Source organism: Festucalex cinctus, chromosome 19 (assembly GCF_051991245.1).
Source record: "Festucalex cinctus isolate MCC-2025b chromosome 19, RoL_Fcin_1.0, whole genome shotgun sequence".
NCBI lineage: Eukaryota > Metazoa > Chordata > Actinopteri > Syngnathiformes > Syngnathidae > Festucalex > Festucalex cinctus.
The window spans coordinates 17689040-17709357 of NC_135429.1; the positions used below are offsets into that span (position 1 = coordinate 17689040).

At 43.3% G+C, this 20318-nt stretch overlaps 1 long non-coding RNA gene and 17 other non-coding genes across 18 annotated transcripts; 13 read left to right on the plus strand and 5 right to left on the minus strand.

Annotated features, from left to right (window-relative positions):
* The first annotated feature begins 937 nt into the window (after window positions 1-937).
* Window positions 938-1010, plus strand: trnav-cac (transfer RNA valine (anticodon CAC)). The gene has a single exon. It is a non-coding gene; the product is annotated as a tRNA-Val (tRNA).
* A 904-nt stretch (window positions 1011-1914) lies between these two features.
* On the plus strand, window positions 1915-1987 carry trnav-aac (transfer RNA valine (anticodon AAC)). Its single transcript has one exon. It is a non-coding gene; the product is annotated as a tRNA-Val (tRNA).
* A 253-nt stretch (window positions 1988-2240) lies between these two features.
* trnav-aac (transfer RNA valine (anticodon AAC)) lies at window positions 2241-2313 on the plus strand. The gene has a single exon. It is a non-coding gene; the product is annotated as a tRNA-Val (tRNA).
* Window positions 2314-3018: 705 nt separating this feature from the next.
* Window positions 3019-3090, minus strand: trnad-guc (transfer RNA aspartic acid (anticodon GUC)). The gene has a single exon. It is a non-coding gene; the product is annotated as a tRNA-Asp (tRNA).
* Window positions 3091-3206: 116 nt separating this feature from the next.
* On the plus strand, window positions 3207-3279 carry trnav-cac (transfer RNA valine (anticodon CAC)). Its single transcript has one exon. It is a non-coding gene; the product is annotated as a tRNA-Val (tRNA).
* Window positions 3280-3858: 579 nt separating this feature from the next.
* Window positions 3859-3931, plus strand: trnav-cac (transfer RNA valine (anticodon CAC)). The gene has a single exon. It is a non-coding gene; the product is annotated as a tRNA-Val (tRNA).
* Window positions 3932-5166: 1235 nt separating this feature from the next.
* Window positions 5167-5239, plus strand: trnav-aac (transfer RNA valine (anticodon AAC)). Its single transcript has one exon. It is a non-coding gene; the product is annotated as a tRNA-Val (tRNA).
* Window positions 5240-5485: 246 nt separating this feature from the next.
* Window positions 5486-5558, plus strand: trnav-cac (transfer RNA valine (anticodon CAC)). The gene has a single exon. It is a non-coding gene; the product is annotated as a tRNA-Val (tRNA).
* Window positions 5559-7061: 1503 nt separating this feature from the next.
* On the minus strand, window positions 7062-9444 carry LOC144008036 (uncharacterized). The gene is made up of 2 exons (XR_013280539.1): window positions 8267-9444; window positions 7062-8205 (listed from the first exon to the last, which is right to left on the minus strand). It is a non-coding gene; the product is annotated as an uncharacterized LOC144008036 (long non-coding RNA).
* A 5220-nt stretch (window positions 9445-14664) lies between these two features.
* trnad-guc (transfer RNA aspartic acid (anticodon GUC)) lies at window positions 14665-14736 on the minus strand. The gene has a single exon. It is a non-coding gene; the product is annotated as a tRNA-Asp (tRNA).
* A 1096-nt stretch (window positions 14737-15832) lies between these two features.
* trnav-aac (transfer RNA valine (anticodon AAC)) lies at window positions 15833-15905 on the plus strand. Its single transcript has one exon. It is a non-coding gene; the product is annotated as a tRNA-Val (tRNA).
* Window positions 15906-15970: 65 nt separating this feature from the next.
* Window positions 15971-16042, minus strand: trnad-guc (transfer RNA aspartic acid (anticodon GUC)). The gene has a single exon. It is a non-coding gene; the product is annotated as a tRNA-Asp (tRNA).
* A 116-nt stretch (window positions 16043-16158) lies between these two features.
* Window positions 16159-16231, plus strand: trnav-cac (transfer RNA valine (anticodon CAC)). Its single transcript has one exon. It is a non-coding gene; the product is annotated as a tRNA-Val (tRNA).
* Window positions 16232-16484: 253 nt separating this feature from the next.
* On the plus strand, window positions 16485-16557 carry trnav-aac (transfer RNA valine (anticodon AAC)). The gene has a single exon. It is a non-coding gene; the product is annotated as a tRNA-Val (tRNA).
* Window positions 16558-17136: 579 nt separating this feature from the next.
* Window positions 17137-17209, plus strand: trnav-aac (transfer RNA valine (anticodon AAC)). Its single transcript has one exon. It is a non-coding gene; the product is annotated as a tRNA-Val (tRNA).
* Window positions 17210-18117: 908 nt separating this feature from the next.
* On the plus strand, window positions 18118-18190 carry trnav-aac (transfer RNA valine (anticodon AAC)). Its single transcript has one exon. It is a non-coding gene; the product is annotated as a tRNA-Val (tRNA).
* A 65-nt stretch (window positions 18191-18255) lies between these two features.
* trnad-guc (transfer RNA aspartic acid (anticodon GUC)) lies at window positions 18256-18327 on the minus strand. The gene has a single exon. It is a non-coding gene; the product is annotated as a tRNA-Asp (tRNA).
* A 116-nt stretch (window positions 18328-18443) lies between these two features.
* Window positions 18444-18516, plus strand: trnav-cac (transfer RNA valine (anticodon CAC)). The gene has a single exon. It is a non-coding gene; the product is annotated as a tRNA-Val (tRNA).
* Window positions 18517-20318: the final 1802 nt, after the last annotated feature.

Consider the following 20318-nt stretch of genomic DNA (forward strand, 5'->3'; position numbering starts at 1 on the left):
GGTTCCCAACTCGAAACAGGGTGGGAAACAGGGTAATTATCTTTGTATTTGCAATGAAAACTGAGTATCCAAAAAGCAAAACACACAGGCACCACCTCCCCGTTGGGGAATCGAACCCCAGTCTTCCGCGTGACAGGAGGAGATACTATCCACTATACTAACGAGGAAAGGATTCTGTGCTTGCGACCTGGACAGGCGTAGAGGTAAAACTGTCACTAAACTTGTGAATGCCAGACAGCTATGCTGTTTGCCAATCCTGCCAACAGGATAAAAGCCAGTGTCTGTTTCCATGGTGTAGTGGTTATCACATTCGCCTCACACGCGAAAGGTTCCCAACTCGAAACAGGGTGGGAAACAGGGTAATTTTCTTTGTATTTGCAATGAAAACTGAGTATCCAAAAATTGAATTGCACCTGCACTCACCTCCCCTTCAGGGAATCTAACCACAGTCTTGCGCGTGACAGGCAGAGATACTATCCACTATACTAACGAGGAAAGGACTCTGTGCTTTCTACCTGGACAGGCGTAGAGGGAAAACTGTCACTAAAATCGGGAATGCCAGACAGCTATGCTGTTTGCCAATCCGCCCAACAGAGTAAACGCCAGTGTCTGTTTCCATGGTGTAGTGGTTATCACATTCGCCTAACACACGAAAGGTCTCCAGCTCGAAACCGGGTGGAAACTTGGCAATTTTCTTTGAATTTGCAATGAAAACTGAGTATCCAAAAAGCAAAATACACAGGCACCACCTCCCCGTTGGGGAATCGAACCCCAGTCTTCCGCGTGACAGGCGGAGATACTATCCACTATGCTAACGAGGAAAGGACTCTGTGCTTGCTACCTGGACAGGCGTAGAGGGAAAACTGTCACTAAAATTGGGAATGCAAGACAGCTATGCTGTTTGCCAATCCTGCCAACAGGATAAACGCCAGTGTCTGTTTCCATGGTGTAGTGGTTATCACATTCGCCTCACACGCGAAAGGTCCCCAGCTCGAAACCGGGTGGAAACTTGGCAAATTTCTTTGAATTTTCAATGAAAACTGAGTATCCAAAAACACAATAGCACAGGTACCAAGTGCCCGTTGGGGAATCTAACCCCAGTCTTCCGCGTGACAGGAGAAGATACTATCCACAATACGAACGAGGACAGGACTCTGTGTATGCTTCATGGACAGGCATAGAGGGAAAACTGTCACTAAAATAGGGAACGCCAGACAGCTCTGCTGTTTGCCAATCCTGCCAACAGTATAAACGCCAGCGTCTGTTTCCATGGTGTAGTGGTTATCACATTCGCCTCACGCGCGAAAGGTCCCCAACTCGAAACCAGGTGGCAAACAGGGCAATTTTCTTTGTATTTGCAATGAAAACTGAGTATCCAAAATTGGATTGCAGCTGCACTCACTTCCCCATCAGGGAATCGAACCCCAGTCTTGCACGTGACAGGCGCAGACATTATCCACTATACTAACGAGGAAAGGACTGTGTTTGCTAGCTGGACAGGCATATCGGGAAAACTGTCACTAAAATCGGGAATGCCAGACAGCTATGCTGTTTGCCAATCCTGCCAACAGAGTAAACGGCATTGTCTGTTTCCATGGTGTAGTGGTTGTCACATTCGCCTAACACACGAAAGGTCCCCAGCTCGAAACTGGGTGGAAACTTGGCAATTTTCTTTGAATTTGCAATGAAAACTGAGTATCCAAAAATACAATAGCACAGGTACCAAGTGCCCGTTGGGGAATCTCACCCCAGTCTTCCGCGTGACAGGAGAAGATACTATCCACTATACGAACGAGGAAATGACTCTGTGTATGCTACATGGACAGGCATAGAGGGAAAACTGTCACTAAAATAGGGAATGCCAGACAGCTATGCTGTTTGCCAATCCTGCCAATAGTATAAACGCCTACGTCTGTTTCCATGGTGTAGTGGTTATCACATTCGCCTAACACGCGAAAGGTCCCCAGCTCGAAACCGGGTGGAAACTTGGCCATTTTCTTTGAATTTGCAATGAAAACTGAGTATCCAAAAATACAATAGCACAGGTACCAAGTGCCCGTTGGGGAATCTAACCACAGTCTTGCGCGTGACAGGAGAAGATACTATCCACTATACGAACGAGGAAATGACTCTGTGTATGCTACATAGACAGGCATAGAGGGAAAACTGTCACTAAAATAGGGAACGCCAGACAGCTCTGCTGTTTGCCAATCCTGCCAACAGTATAAACGCCTACGTCTGTTTCCATGGTGTAGTGGTTATCACATTCGCCTAACACGCGAAAGGTCCCCAGCTCGAAACCGGGTGGAAACTTGGCAATTTTCTTTGAATTTGCAATGAAAACTGAGTATCCAAAAATACAATAACACAGGTACCAAGTGCCCGTTGGGGAATCGAACCCCAGTCTTCCGCGTGACAGGAGAAGATACTATCCACAATACTAACGAGGAAAGGACTCTGTGTTTGCTACCTGGACAGGCATAGAAGGAAAACTGTCACTAAAATAGGGAATGCCAGACAGCTATGCTGTTTTCCAATCCTGCCAACAGGATAAACACCAGAGTCTGTTTCCATGGTGTAGTGGTTATCACATTCGGCTCACACGCGGAAGGTTCCCAACTCGAAAAAGGGTGGGAAACAGGGTAATTTTCTTTGTATTTGCAATGAAAACTGAGTATCCAAAAAGCAAAACACACAGGCACCACCTCCCCGTTGGGGAATCTAACACCAGTCTTCCACGTGACAGGAGGAGATACTATCCACTATACTAACGACGAAAGGATTCTGTGCTTGCGACCTGGACAGGCGTAGAGGTAAAATTGTCACTAAACTTAATGCCAGACAGCTATGCGGTTTGCCAATCCTGCCAACAGGATAAACGCCAGTGTCTGTTTCCATGGTGTAGTGGTTATCACATTCGAAAGGTTCCCAACTCGAAACAGGGTGGGAAACAGGGTAATTTTCTTTGTATTTGCAATGAAAACTGAGTATCCAAAAAGCAAAACACACAGGCACCACCTCCCCGTTGGGGAATCGAACCCCAGTCTTCCGCGTGACAGGCGGAGATACTATCCACTATACTAACGAGGAAAGGACTCTGTGCTTGCTACCTGGACAGGCGTAGAGGGAAAACTGTCACTAAAATCGGGAATGCAAGACAGCTATGCTGTTTGCCAATCCTGCCAACAGGATAAACGCCAGTGTCTGTTTCCATGGTGTAGTGGTTATCACATTCGCCTCACAAGCGAAAGGTCCCCAGCTCGAAACCGGGTGGAAACTTGGCAAATTTCTTTGAATTTTCAATGAAAACTGAGTATCCAAAAACACAATAGCACAGGTACCAAGTGCCCGTTGGGGAATCTAACCCCAGTCTTCCGCGTGACAGGAGAAGATACTATCCACTATACGAACGAGGACAGGACTCTGTGTATGCTTCATGGACAGGCATAGAGGGAAAACTGTCACTAAAATAGGGAATGCCAGACAGCAATGCTGTTTGCCAATCCGGCCAACAGAGTAAACGGCATTGTCTGTTTCCATGGTGTAGTGGTTGTCACATTCGCCTAACACACGAAAGGTCCCCAGCTCGAAACTGGGTGGAAACTTGGCAATTTTCTTTGAATTTGCAATGAAAACTGAGTATCCAAAAATACAATAGCACAGGTACCAAGTGCCCGTTGGGGAATCTCACCCCAGTCTTCCGCGTGACAGGAGAAGATACTATCCACTATACGAACGAGGAAATGACTCTGTGTATGCTACATGGACAGGCATAGAGGGAAAACTGTCACTAAAATAGGGAATGCCAGACAGCTATGCTGTTTGCCAATCCTGCCAATAGTATAAACGCCTACGTCTGTTTCCATGGTGTAGTGGTTATCACATTCGCCTCACACGCGAAAGGTCCCCAGCTCGAAACCGGGTGGAAACTTGGCCATTTTCTTTGAATTTGCAATGAAAACTGAGTATCCAAAAATACAATAGCACAGGTACCAAGTGCCCGTTGGGGAATCTAACCCCAGTCTTCCGCGTGACAGGAGAAGACACTATCCACTATACGAACGAGGAAAGGACTCTGTGTATGCTACCTGGACAGGCATAGAAGGAAAACTGTCACTAAAATAGGGAATGCCAGACAGCTATGCTGTTTTCCAATCCTGCCAACAGGATAAACGCCAGCGTCTGTTTCCATGGTGTAGTGGTTATCACATTCGGCTCACACGCGGAAGGTTCCCAACTCGAAACAGGGTGGGAAACAGGGTAATTTTCTTTGTATTTGCAATGAAAACTGAGTATCCAAAAAGCAAAACACACAGGCACCACCTCCCCGTTGGGGAATCGAACCCCAGTCTTCCTCGTGACAGGAGGGGATACTATCCACTACACTAACGAGGAAAGGATTCTGTGCTTGCGACCTGGACAGGCGTAGAGGGAAAACTGTCACTAAACTTGTGAATGCCAGACAGCTATGCTGTTTGCCAATCCTGCCAACAGGATAAACGCCAGCGTCTGTTTCCATGGTGTAGTGGTTATCACATTCGGCTCACACGCGTAAGGTTCCCAACTCGAAACAGGGTGGGAAACAGGGTAATTTTCTTTGTATTTGCAATGAAAACTGAGTATCCAAAAAGCAAAACACACAGGCACCACCTCCCCGTTGGGGAATCGAACCCCAGTCTTCCGCGTGACAGGAGGAGATACTATCCACTATACTAACGAGGAAAGGATTCTGTGCTTGCGACCTGGACAGGCGTAGAGGTAAAACTGTCACTAAACTTGTGAATGCCAGACAGCTATGCTGTTTGCCAATCCTGCCAACAGGATAAACGCCAGTGTCTGTTTCTATGGTGTAGTGGTTATCACATTCGGCTCACACGCGAAAGGTTCCCAACTCGAAACAGGATGGGAAACAGGGTAATTTTCTTTGTATTTGCAATGAAAACTGAGTATCCAAAAATTGAATTGCACCTGCACTCACCTCCCCTTCAGGGAATCTAACCACAGTCTTGCGCGTGACAGGCAGAGATACTATCCACTATACTAACGAGGAAAGGACTCTGTGCTTGCTACCTGGACAGGCGTAGAGGGAAAACTGTCACTAAAATCGGGAATGCCAGACAGCTATGCTGTTTGCCAATCCGGCCAACAGAGTAAACACCAGTGTCTGTTTCCATGGTGTAGTGGTTATCACATTCGCCTAACACGCGAAAGGTCCCCAGCTCGAAACCGGGTGGAAACTTGGCAATTTTCTTTGAATTTGCAATGAAAACTGAGTATCCAAAAAGCAAAACACACAGGCACCACCTCCCCGTTGGGGAATCGAACCCCAGTCTTCCGCGTGACAGGCGGAGATACTATACTAACGAGGAAAGGACTCTGTGCTTGCTACCTGGACAGGCGTAGAGGGAAAACTGTCACTAAAATCGGGAATGCAAGACAGCTATGCTGTTTGCCAATCCTGCCAACAGGATAAACGCCAGTGTCTGTTTCCATGGTGTAGTGGTTATCACATTCGCCTCACACGCGAAAGGTCCCCAGCTCGAAACCGGGTGGAAACTTGGCAATTTTCTTTGAATTTGCAATGAAAACTGAGTATCCAAAAATACAATAGCACAGGTACCAAGTGCCCGTTGGGGAATCTCACCCCAGTCTTCCGCGTGACAGGAGAAGATACTATCCACAATACTAACGAGGAAAGGACTCTGTGTTTGCTACCTGGACAGGCATAGAAGGAAAACTGTCACTAAAATAGGGAATGCCAGACAGCTATGCTGTTTTCCAATCCTGCCAACAGGATAAACACCAGCGTCTGTTTCCATGGTGTAGTGGTTATCACATTCGGCTCACACGCGGAAGGTTCCCAACTCGAAAAAGGGTGGGAAACAGGGTAATTTTCTTTGTATTTGCAATGAAAACTGAGTATCCAAAAAGCAAAACACACAGGCACCACCTCCCCGTTGGGGAATCGAACCCCAGTTTTCCGCGTGACAGGAGGAGATACTATCCATTATACTAACGACGAAAGGATTCTGTGCTTGCGACCTGGACAGGCGTAGAGGTAAAATTGTCACTAAACTTAATGCCAGACAGCTATGCGGTTTGCCAATCCTGCCAACAGGATAAACGCCAGTGTCTGTTTCCACGGTGTAGTGGTTATCACATTCGGCTCACACGCGAAAGGTTCCCAACTCGAAACAGGGTGGGAAACAGGGTAATTTTCTTTGTATTTGCAATGAAAACTGAGTGTCCAAAAAGCAAAACACACAGGCACCAGCTCCCCGTTGGGGAATCGAACCCCAGTCTTCCGCGTGACAGGCGCAGACATTATCCACTATACTAACGAGGAAAGGACTGTGTTTGCTAGCTGGACAGGCATATCGGGAAAACTGTCACTAAAATCGGGAATGCCAGACAGCTATGCTGTTTGCCAATCCTGCCAACAGGATAAACGCCAGTGTCTGTTTCCATGGTGTAGTGGTTATCACATTCTCCTCACACGCGAAAGGTTCCCAACTCGAAACCGGGTGGGAAACAGGGTAATTTTCTTTGTATTTGCAATGAAAACTGAGTATCCAAAAATTGAATTGCAGCTGCACTCACTTCCCCATCAGGGAATCGAACCCCAGTCTTGCACGTGACAGGCGCAGACATTATCCACTATACTAACGAGGAAAGGACTGTGTTTGCAAGCTGGACAGGCATAGAGGGAAAACTGTCACTAAAATAGGGAACGCCAGACAGCTCTGCTGTTTGCCAATCCTGCCAACAGTATAAACGCCTACGTCTGTTTCCATGGTGTAGTGGTTATCACATTCGCCTAACACGAGAAAGGTCCCCAGCTCGAAACCGGGTGGAAACTTGGCAATTTTCTTTGAATTTGCAATGAAAACTGAGTATCCAAAAATACAATAACACAGGTACCAAGTGCCCGTTGGGGAATCTAACCCCAGTCTTCCGCGTGACAGGAGAAGATACTATCCACAATACTAACGAGGAAAGGTGTCAAGTCAACACCTGCAACATTTAAAATACACAGAAGAAAGAATGAGAAGACACAAGGATTTGATTACTCGCGAGGAGAAGCTGACAGAGAGTTGTGCGCAGATCACAAGCTCCCAGCCCCTTCTGACACAACTCCCTACTTCTCCTCTTTTATTTGGGATTCCCTAACATACACAATAGGCCACACACTTGCCTCTGAGGAAAATGGGAGTACTGGCAGCAATGTGATAAGCAACTCCAGCAGTCGTAAAATACAGAGGACATCCTTTAAATCGTCACGACTACTAATCCTTGAAGGCTGTAGTTCTTCATTCCCACATTCCAGATGTCCTCAGGTTGAATAAACATGCAGCAGCTCCACACCCATAGTGAAATACTGAATTCATAGTGAAATACTGAATACATAGTTTACAACTAACTCTGTAATAAGAGAAAATATAGAATAATATATACACAATAACTCTAACATTCCCCCCTATTTATTATATATTTGCTCAAAGTCTCATACCATGTATTTGTTAAAAAAAAAAGCAAAACATCACCATCACAGTGCATAACACAATTTTTTCCCATTACACAAATAAGTCCTTTGTCAACACTATCAATACCACATAGAGCATGACGTAACATTTCTCTTTCCATCATAAAACCCCACATTAGTAAAATTATCATAAGCACAATATAATTCAACGTGTCGTCTTTAAAGTGCAATCAATGTGTTGTTGCTCTAATGTGTGTACATTATCCAATGCTTCTGTATGTAATTCTCAGCAATAATAATTCAACCAGCTGTCTCTCTTCCTCTTCAAGATGGCCCCAAAAATCAAAATAAAAAAGACAGCCCCAACTGCGTCTGATCGCATCTTACGCTCCATTTGATTCAGGAAAGGGACTCGTCTCCTTGAGTTGTCCCTTCTGACACATCCTGCACAGTGAGACAGGTCCTGGACTTCACAGCGGTTGGGGGAACTTTGAGGGTAGCAAACAATGTGCTCCCAAAGTCTTCACTGACTTACTTGGTCAGACTTTTCACAGCGAGTCAAGCTGCTTGTTTCTCCTCTGACCTCACTTCAGTCAGGCTTCGTTCCGCAACCTGGCAAGCTGTTAGTCAATGGTACCTGTTTTGTGCCATGTGATAGGTGAATCCAGGAGAGTCGTTCAGCGATCTTCACAACCTTCGGGGCCAACAACACTTACAAGGGCCTTCCCACCTTAGGCTGGACCTTTAATCAAAGTCAGTCACTACCCTTGATGGGAGGCTTACCTTCCTGCTGAGATAGAGAGTCATCTGGCATTTGATTAAACATTTTCACTTCCTTATCATTTAAACAATCTTCTCATATAGTCACTTGAATAAATTTCTTTCATCTGTACGGCTTAACAGGTTATTACAATAGGCAAATTTAAATGGTCCACCACACGAAATTTCAAACGAGCTTAACTGTCTTGTTCCTTTTACAATTTCCCAAATTACTTAATCATCAATTATCTTATCTCCATGCTTTGATCATGTATTTTTCTCGCTTTTCTGTTTTTCCCTTAAACAATGTAACATATAAAGTGACTTTCATTCATTACTCCAAATAACTAGTACGTCATATAGAGACATGATCTGTTCACACAATGCTTCTGCCATAAAAATAACATCCAGTTGTTTTTCTGGAACAATTTCAACTCATTGTTACATTTTTTAAGACCATCAATCAGTACTTGTTAATATTGACATTGTCTTACTTTTTGTTCAATTCCATAAAATCCATAGCCACTAACAAAAATTGTAAAATATTAGAAACATCAATTCCATGTATAACAAAATTCTAAAACAAAATTCCAAAAACATAAAAACTTAAAAAATTAAAAATATAAAATTTACATGCGGTATTGCCGTATTGTTACCAACTCCCCCCTTTTGAGACATTTTTATGGCTCACAACTCAAAATCATTATCCAAGCCACTTCATATAAATCTTATGCTGCATGCAATTTAAAATAATTTCACAATATTTACAAAAGGTTTTCCTTTTTCCTTTTTTTTTCTTTTCCACTACAGTGTTCCCTCGTATATCAGTGGGTTAACCTTCATACAGTCATTTTCCTCTTCCAAAAAATTACACAGCTGTACAAAAATCCACAAAATCAGCACTTTTTTTCTTTTCTTTTTTTTTTTTTTTTAAACAACTATGGAATTTAAAACAATTGGGACCCTGTAGCCTTCACCGCTCTGGCCCTAATTTGCGAAAGAACACTGTAGTTTACATGTCTTGGACGGATAGAATTTTATAGTCTACCCATAGCATAGTAGTAGTCTGGCATTTCTTCAAAACTAATTGTATCATACTACATCTTGTATTGTTTACAACCATATAATCAAGTTTAAATGTAACACATCTTTCCCAAAGCCATATGTAGTTAATAATAAAGCCACCATGAATATCAATCATCTTGTACTCAATGAATATAAAATACTGGCTTAAATTCTACTTCATGCATTCTAAACAAAACTCATAACCATGTCAGCAATCAATTGTCTGTTCAAATGGCCTTCCAATATCTTCGTAAAGCCACTACTATCATTGTTCAATTTAAATCACAAACTGCATTTTTCACATTCATCTATCTATTAAAATTTGTCAAACATTGTCGTTGTTATCAGTATCTCAATTCAATTTCAGTAGTAGAATTGTTAGCATAATTATCCACCCAATTCATGTATAATTATATATGTATAATCACAAACATCAAAAGTTCATAACAGGTCACAATTTCACTCAGGAATTTAAGATATCATTTTGTAATTTGTTTCAAATCTTAGGGCCGATAAAATTACTTCGTTTTATCGTTGGGTCTCCATCATAACCACTTTACAATCAAAACAATCTAAATATTACACCCTTGTTGCACAAAAATGTAATACACCTTTATTTACATCATTCTCCAATTTCGTCTTTCTTTTAAGTTGTTGCTGGTTTTCATTTCACAGCTCAATTTTCTATCATGCCATAAAATAATTTTGTCCATGCAAGTCAAAATCTGACTTTCCAAATGTACCCAAACAATTTCGAATTGCTTGAGAGGGTATTGTGGGACATTCACAATATCCTTGTAGTAATAATATATATATGTATGTATATTTCCCTTCCAGTGCAAATTTAGACCAGAATATACAATTTGGGTGTACTGTTATAGTACTTATTCATTCCTCAAATTTTCATCAAGAATCCAAATTATCTAATAATATATTTCCAGTTAGTAAGTTTAGTATTTTCAATCAGCACTTCTGCCCTTTGCGAGTCCTTAATCACTAGTCTAATTTATCTCCAATTCAGCATTTTACTCAAATAAATCATCTTTAGCATAGATGATATCTGATCTGTTTGCTCTGATTTCCACTTACTTACATGTTGTCAAGAAACCCAACATCAGAATGAATGAATGAATGAATGAATGAATGATGAATTCATAAGGAAGCAGGTTAAACAGTTCTTCCTATTTAGTTTTAAAGAAAAACAAAAGTTCTGTCATCTCCATTTGTTCTGCCATAATTGTTATATGCAGTGTCACTGTATCAAACTCATCATCAGTTTACAGGTAGTCAGTCAACTGTGACACTCGTAGGTGTGGCATTGTTTTCGTTCTCACATTTATGCTCAGAGTGACATAGCTTATCATCTCCCTTCTTTACAATCAGTTCCCTCGCTTTTTGTAGTAAGGCGTCAGCTACCATTTAAGAATTTATTTAGGATATAGACTACGTCGTAAAAATGCAAAGATCCTACACCTTTCACATAGCGATATCCCTTTTTCTACTCAGCTTATCTTTTTATTACCATGTTGCCATCTAATGTAGACACCAAGACTAGGTCTAATCCAATTTAATATAATTCTGCTTACTGGTTTCGTTTCATCTTTGTTTTTTATGTTCACCTTGTTCAAATAAATGGCCGTTTTTCCACCAACAACAATTACCAGGGCAATAAAAATTCCTCATGGGGCATCCAAGTACTATCTCGGCAGCAGGGTCTCACTAACCTAAGGTGGTTACTTTGAGGGGTCAGTATTTTTACAGCAGCTCGTCTCAATCAAACTCATTTAAATTAATTACAGAGAACTCTAAGACACTGTAAAAACACAATTCTAAATTCCCTGCTGAACTTTTGCAACCAAAAACTCACTTTACCCAGAACTCAAAGATCCTGGGCTTGTTGGTGGAAAAGCAACTATTAATAATTGTGCTCCTTTAAGAACATTCAAATTCAATTATAAATGCCATTTTTTTCTTCTTCATCAAATTCAAATCTCAGCTATTTATTTATTTTAAATAACTCACCACTAATAAAAGGTTTGCCTTCTAAACCATTTTAATAATCTTTTCCCTTCAATGCCTATTTTACTTATCAGGTTCTGGTGAGGGAGAATTTGTTAAATTCCACAGTCAATCACAGCAGGAGCTAAATCAGAATTCAATTAGGAAAACATTCCTCCGTGTAACTAATCTTTTATACAAACTTCAGGACTATATTCAAAACGACATTGTAAAGGCTCTTTCTTACAATTTTATGTTGTTCTCTAATCTGGATCTGCATGAGTCACACCAAATCTATTAGTAAATAGAAACACCACAGTAATGAATTTTTAGAACATTTAACTCCTAGTAAGTATTTTCAAGTCAGTCAATAAGGTTTAAATTACTACCTGTTAAAAAGTCATGAAATCATTGCATTTCCATATAGAAGCTTCTACTATCAGTGTGATATCAAGGCCTTCCCCATTTGGCAATTTGACAAATGGTGCCATTACACACTTTACAATATAGTCATAGCTGAAAACCATCATTACTTACTTAATTCAAAGTTTCAAATTTCTTTAAACTAGTATTTAGTAGACTAGATTAGCATTATTTATCAAATAATCTATATCATTTTAAACTATCTATTTTATACTTTTGAGGGTAATTTCTTAACTCAGTGTCCTCTAACGTTACACCTTCCTGTCTTATCATCATCTACACCACCACAACTTGTTCTAACACTTCACAAATCCCACTTTAAAATCATCCACTAATTCATCTTCTCTTTGTAAAGTTGTTCTAATTCTACCATAATCAATTCTACTTTCACGTTTCTCTCTTACTTTTATCATTTCCCATGCTCAAACAATCCCAACAAAAATGATTATTTTTTTTTTTTTTTTCCTGTCAGAAGTTCAACAACTTGTCATCAATCCATCCATCCATCCATTTTCTTGACCGCTGATTCCTCACAAGGGTTGCGGGGGCTGCTGGCGCCTATCTCAGCTGGCTCTGGGCAGTAGGCGGGGGACACCCTGGACTGGTTGCCAGCCAATCGCAGGGCACACAGAGACAAACAACCATCCACACTCACACGCAACTTGTCATCAATCACCTACTTAACTCACTCTCAAACAATTAGCTTTACCATCCAAAAACAAAAATACACAATTTTCACCTGAGGACCGGGTGATGACCCCTTCTGGGACCACTTTTTGGTCCACGCACCTCATATTTGATACAGACCAAAATTTCTCAATTTCACCGTTTTTAACATAGTTATGTTAGACACGATCTAACAACCCCTTATACACAATTTAAACCCTTTTAAGCCGTCGTCTTTAGACAATATGACACACAGACACATACAAGAGCTCACAGAGACAAACACAGTGAGAAGCCACACACATACACTTTTACAGACAATACACTTATGCCTCGATATCATTAGGCTGTTAAAGCTCCAACTTTCCATTTCATTTTATTCCTTATTTAATATTGTAGTGGATTACCATTATTATTGTTATTATTTTTACTATTGTAAATTAAGCTGGCCAGCAAAAGTATATCTTGTAATCCACGTATTTCAATGCTATATTTTAGATGGATCTAATTTTTCTATGAACATCCAATCCTTACTGGATAGTTCATCTTGTAGCTCACTTTTACTGTTTATTTTCCCCCATTTTATATGAATTTGGTACAGTCCGCGAACCTAGAGTTTCCTAGGGACTGATAGGTTCAAATAACAGGGTGACAATAAATTTCTCACTGCGGTAATTCTCAAGCTTCTACCCAATAGGGCGGAGAATTCTTGCCTTTGCTTCCACAATGAGTTGTCACTTACAATCCTGTTTGTTTAAAATGAAGTAAGTATCAAATGACACTACACTTCCATTCACTTCACACACTCACACAAGGCCCTTTTATTTTCTGCGTTTCACGGAATTTAAGTACGTACACGACTCCGGCATCGTCTCTTTACACGGACGTTACTGGGCTCCGTTCCCTTTACTTGCCATTGACTAGTATTCACAAGGTTTTTCCTCCCACACAGTACCTTCGTGCAGGCTGCGACAGTACCTTCGCGCAGATTTTACGTCGACATTAATTCACACTTTCCCCCGGAAAGTAAATTTTTTCTCACCCAGATGTCTTCTCGTCCTTTGGATTCCCGTCAGCCTTCCAGATCCCAGTCACAGAGACGAAATCCAGTCCCGGAAAAGGGTAGTATTTGCCGTGGCCACGGTCTTCCTGGAGGTCGACTCTGCAACTGGAATCCTTTAGGCGTCCTGGGATCCGGCTCGAAAGGACCAAGTTAATGTCAAGTCAACACCTGCAACATTTAAAATACACAGAAGAAAGAATGAGAAGACACAAGGATTTGATTACTCGCGAGGAGAAGCTGACAGAGAGTTGTGCGCAGATCACAAGCTCCCAGCCCCTTCTGACACAACTCCCTACTTCTCCTCTTTTATTTGGGATTCCCTAACATACACAATAGGCCACACACTTGCCTCTGAGGAAAATGGGAGTACTGGCAGCAATGTGATAAGCAACTCCAGCAGTCGTAAAATACAGAGGACATCCTTTAAATCGTCACGACTACTAATCCTTGAAGGCTGTAGTTCTTCATTCCCACATTCCAGATGTCCTCAGGTTGAATAAACATGCAGCAGCTCCACACCCATAGTGAAATACTGAATTCATAGTGAAATACTGAATACATAGTTTACAACTAACTCTGTAATAAGAGAAAATATAGAATAATATATACACAATAACTCTAACAAAAGGACTCTGTGTTTGCTACCTGGACAGGCATAGAAGGAAAACTGTCACTAAAATAGGGAATGCCAGACAGCTATGCTGTTTTCCAATCCTGCCAACAGGATAAACACCAGCGTCTGTTTCCATGGTGTAGTGGTTATCACATTCGGCTCACACGCGGAAGGTTCCCAACTCGAAAAAGGGTGGGAAACAGGGTAATTTTCTTTGTATTTGCAATGAAAACTGAGTATCCAAAAAGCAAAACACACAGGCACCACCTCCCCGTTGGGGAATCAAACCCCAGTCTTCCGCATGACAGGCGGAGATACTATCCACTATACTAACGAGGAAAGGACTCTGTGCTTGCTACCTGGACAGGCGTAGAGGTAAAACTGTCACTAAACTTGTGAATGCCAGACAGCTATGCTGTTTGCCAATCCTGCCAACAGGATAAACGCCAGTGTCTGTTTCCATGGTGTAGTGGTTATCACATTCGGCTCACACGCGAAAGGTTCCCAACTCGAAACAGGGTGGGAAACAGGGTAATTTTCTTTGTATTTGCAATGAAAACTGAGTATCCAAAAAGCAAAACACACAGGCACCACCTCCCCGTTGGGGAATCGAACCCCAGTCTTCCGCGTGACAGGCGGAGATACTATCCACTATACTAACGAGGAAAGGACTCTGTGCTTGCTACCTGGACAGGCGTAGAGGGAAAACTGTCACTAAAATCGGGAATGCAAGACAGCTATGCTGTTTGCCAATCCTGCCAACAGGATAAACGCCAGTGTCTGTTTCCATGGTGTAGTGGTTATCACATTCGCCTCACACGCGAAAGGTCCCCAGCTCGAAACCAGGTGGAAACTTGGCAAATTTCTTTGAATTTTCAATGAAAACTGAGTATCCAAAAACACAATAGCACAGGTACCAAGTGCCCGTTGGGGAATCTAACCCCAGTCTTCCGCGTGACAGGAGAAGATACTATCCACTATACGAACGAGGACAGGACTCTGTGTATGCTTCATGGACAGGCATAGAGGGAAAACTGTCACTAAAATAGGGAATGCCAGACAGCAATGCTGTTTGCCAATCCTGCCAACAGTATAAACGCCAGCGTCTGTTTCCATGGTGTAGTGGTTATCACATTCGCCTCACACGCGAAAGGTCCCCAACTCGAAACCAGGTGGCAAACAGGGCAATTTTCTTTGTATTTGCAATGAAAACTGAGTATCCAAAATTGGATTGCAGCTGCACTCACTTCCCCATCAGGGAATCGAACCCCAGTCTTGCACGTGACAGGCGCAGACATTATCCACTATACTAACGAGGAAAGGACTCTGTGTTTGCTAGCTGGACAGGCATATCGGGAAAACTGTCACTAAAATCGGGAATGCCAGACAGCTATGCTGTTTGCCAATCCTGCCAACAGGATAAACGCCAGTGTCTGTTTCCATGGTGTAGTGGTTATCACATTCTCCTCACACGCGAAAGGTTCCCAACTCGAAACCGGGTGGGAAACAGGGTAATTTTCTTTGTATTTGCAATGAAAACTGAGTATCCAAAAAGCAAAACACACAGGCACCACCTCCCCGTTGGGGAATCGAACCACAGTCTTCCGCGTGACAGGCGGAGATACTATCCACTATACTAACGAGGAAAGGACTCTGTGCTTGCTACCTGGACAGGCGTAGAGGTAAAACTGTCACTAAAATCGGGAATGCCAGACAGCTATGCTGTTTTCCAATCCTGCCAACAGGATAAACGCCAGTGTCTGTTTCCATGGTGTAGTGGTTATCACATTCGCCTAACACGCGAAAGGTCCCCAGCTCGAAACCGGGTGGAAACTTGGCAATTTTCTGTGAATTTGCAATGAAAACTGAGTATCCAAAAAGCAAAACACACAGGCACCACCTCCCCGTTGGGGAATCGAACCCCAGTCTTCCGCGTGACAGGCGGAGATACTATCCACTATACTAACGAGGAAAGGACTCTGTGCTTGCTACCTGGACAGGCGTAGAGGGAAAACTGTCACTAAAATCGGGAATGCAAGACAGCTATGCTGTTTGCCAATCCTGCCAACAGGATAAATGCCAGTGTCTGTTTCCATGGTGTAGTGGTTATCACATTCGCCTCACACGCGAAAGGTCCCCAGCTCGAAACCGGGTGGAAACTTGGCAATTTTCTTTGAATTTGCAATGAAAACTGAGTATCCAAAAATACAATAGCACAGGTACCAAGTGCCCGTTGGGGAATCTCACCCCAGTCTTCCGCGTGACAGGAGAAGATACTATCCACTATACGAACGAGGAAATGACTCTGTGTATGCTACATGGACAGGCATAGAGGGAAAACTGTCACTAAAATAGGGAATGCCAGACAGCTATGCTGTTTGCCAATCCTGCCAACAGTATAAACGCCTACGTCTGTTTCCATGGTGTAGTGGTTATCACATTCGCCTAACACGCGAAAGGTCCCCAGCTCGAAACCGGGTGGAAACTTGGCAATTTTCTTTGAATTTGCAATGAAAACTGAGTATCCAAAAATACAATAGCACAGGTACCAAGTGCCCGTTGGGGAATCTAACCCCAGTCTTCCGCGTGACAGGAGAAGATACTATCCACTATACGAACGAGGACAGGACTCTGTGTATGCTTCATGGACAGGCATAGAGGGAAAACTGTCACTAAAATAGGGAATGCCAGACAGCAATGCTGTTTGCCAATCCGGCCAACAGAGTAAACGGCATTGTCTGTTTCCATGGTGTAGTGGTTGTCACATTCGCCTAACACACGAAAGGTCCCCAGCTCGAAACTGGGTGGAAACTTGGCAATTTTCTTTGAATTTGCAATGAAAACTGAGTATCCAAAAATACAATAGCACAGGTACCAAGTGCCCGTTGGGGAATCTCACCCCAGTCTTCCGCGTGACAGGAGAAGATACTATCCACTATACGAACGAGGAAATGACTCTGTGTATGCTACATGGACAGGCATAGAGGGAAAACTGTCACTAAAATAGGGAATGCCAGACAGCTATGCTGTTTGCCAATCCTGCCAATAGTATAAACGCCTACGTCTGTTTCCATGGTGTAGTGGTTATCACATTCGCCTAACACGCGAAAGGTCCCCAGCTCGAAACCGGGTGGAAACTTGGCCATTTTCTTTGAATTTGCAATGAAAACTGAGTATCCAAAAATACAATAGCACAGGTACCAAGTGCCCGTTGGGGAATCTAACCCCAGTCTTCCGCGTGACAGGAGAAGACACTATCCACTATACGAACGAGGAAAGGACTCTGTGTATGCTACCTGGACAGGCATAGAAGGAAAACTGTCACTAAAATAGGGAATGCCAGACAGCTATGCTGTTTTCCAATCCTGCCAACAGGATAAACGCCAGCGTCTGTTTCCATGGTGTAGTGGTTATCACATTCGGCTCACACGCGGAAGGTTCCCAACTCGAAACAGGGTGGGAAACAGGGTAATTTTCTTTGTATTTGCAATGAAAACTGAGTATCCAAAAAGCAAAACACACAGGCACCACCTCCCCGTTGGGGAATCGAACCCCAGTCTTCCTCGTGACAGGAGGGGATACTATCCACTACACTAACGAGGAAAGGATTCTGTGCTTGCGACCTGGACAGGCGTAGAGGTAAAACTGTCACTAAACTTGTGAATGCCAGACAGCTATGCTGTTTGCCAATCCTGCCAACAGGATAAACGCCAGTGTCTGTTTCTATGGTGTAGTGGTTATCACATTCGGCTCACACGCGAAAGGTTCCCAACTCGAAACAGGATGGGAAACAGGGTAATTTTCTTTGTATTTGCAATGAAAACTGAGTATCCAAAAATTGAATTGCACCTGCACTCACCTCCCCTTCAGGGAATCTAACCACAGTCTTGCGCGTGACAGGCAGAGATACTATCCACTATACTAACGAGGAAAGGACTCTGTGCTTGCTACCTGGACAGGCGTAGAGGGAAAACTGTCACTAAAATCGGGAATGCCAGACAGCTATGCTGTTTGCCAATCCGGCCAACAGAGTAAACACCAGTGTCTGTTTCCATGGTGTAGTGGTTATCACATTCGCCTAACACGCGAAAGGTCCCCAGCTCGAAACCGGGTGGAAACTTGGCAATTTTCTTTGAATTTGCAATGAAAACTGAGTATCCAAAAAGCAAAACACACAGGCACCACCTCCCCGTTGGGGAATCGAACCCCAGTCTTCCGCGTGACAGGCGGAGATACTATCCACTATACTAACGAGGAAAGGACTCTGTGCTTGCTACCTGGACAGGCGTAGAGGGAAAACTGTCACTAAAATCGGGAATGCAAGACAGCTATGCTGTTTGCCAATCCTGCCAACAGGATAAACGCCAGTGTCTGTTTCCATGGTGTAGTGGTTATCACATTCGCCTCACACGCGAAAGGTCCCCAGCTCGAAACCGGGTGGAAACTTGGCAATTTTCTTTGAATTTGCAATGAAAACTGAGTATCCAAAAATACAATAGCACAGGTACCAAGTGCCCGTTGGGGAATCTCACCCCAGTCTTCCGCGTGACAGGAGAAGATACTATCCACAATACTAACGAGGAAAGGACTCTGTGTTTGCTACCTGGACAGGCATAGAAGGAAAACTGTCACTAAAATAGGGAATGCCAGACAGCTATGCTGTTTTCCAATCCTGCCAACAGGATAAACACCAGCGTCTGTTTCCATGGTGTAGTGGTTATCACATTCGGCTCACACGCGGAAGGTTCCCAACTCGAAAAAGGGTGGGAAACAGGGTAATTTTCTTTGTATTTGCAATGAAAACTGAGTATCCAAAAAGCAAAACACACAGGCACCACCTCCCCGTTGGGGAATCGAACCCCAGTTTTCCGCGTGACAGGAGGAGATACTATCCATTATACTAACGACGAAAGGATTCTGTGCTTGCGACCTGGACAGGCGTAGAGGTAAAATTGTCACTAAACTTAATGCCAGACAGCTATGCGGTTTGCCAATCCTGCCAACAGGATAAACGCCAGTGTCTGTTTCCACGGTGTAGTGGTTATCACATTCGGCTCACACGCGAAAGGTTCCCAACTCGAAACAGGGTGGGAAACAGGGTAATTTTCTTTGTATTTGCAATGAAAACTGAGTGTCCAAAAAGCAAAACACACAGGCACCAGCTCCCCGTTGGGGAATCGAACCCCAGTCTTCCGCGTGACAGGCGCAGACATTATCCACTATACTAACGAGGAAAGGACTGTGTTTGCTAGCTGGACAGGCATATCGGGAAAACTGTCACTAAAATCGGGAATGCCAGACAGCTATGCTGTTTGCCAATCCTGCCAACAGGATAAACGCCAGTGTCTGTTTCCATGGTGTAGTGGTTATCACATTCTCCTCACACGCGAAAGGTTCCCAACTCGAAACCGGGTGGGAAACAGGGTAATTTTCTTTGTATTTGCAATGAAAACTGAGTATCCAAAAATTGAATTGCAGCTGCACTCACTTCCCCATCAGGGAATCGAACCCCAGTCTTGCACGTGACAGGCGCAGACATTATCCACTATACTAACGAGGAAAGGACTGTGTTTGCAAGCTGGACAGGCATAGAGGGAAAACTGTCACTAAAATAGGGAACGCCAGACAGCTCTGCTGTTTGCCAATCCTGCCAACAGTATAAACGCCTACGTCTGTTTCCATGGTGTAGTGGTTATCACATTCGCCTAACACGAGAAAGGTCCCCAGCTCGAAACCGGGTGGAAACTTGGCAATTTTCTTTGAATTTGCAATGAAAACTGAGTATCCAAAAATACAATAACACAGGTACCAAGTGCCCGTTGGGGAATCTAACCCCAGTCTTCCGCGTGACAGGAGAAGATACTATCCACAATACTAACGAGGAAAGGACTCTGTGTTTGCTACCTGGACAGGCATAGAAGGAAAACTGTCACTAAAATAGGGAATGCCAGACAGCTATGCTGTTTTCCAATCCTGCCAACAGGATAAACACCAGCGTCTGTTTCCATGGTGTAGTGGTTATCACATTCGGCTCACACGCGGAAGGTTCCCAACTCGAAAAAGGGTGGGAAACAGGGTAATTTTCTTTGTATTTGCAATGAAAACTGAGTATCCAAAAAGCAAAACACACAGGCACCACCTCCCCGTTGGGGAATCAAACCCCAGTCTTCCGCATGACAGGCGGAGATACTATCCACTATACTAACGAGGAAAGGACTCTGTGCTTGCTACCTGGACAGGCGTAGAGG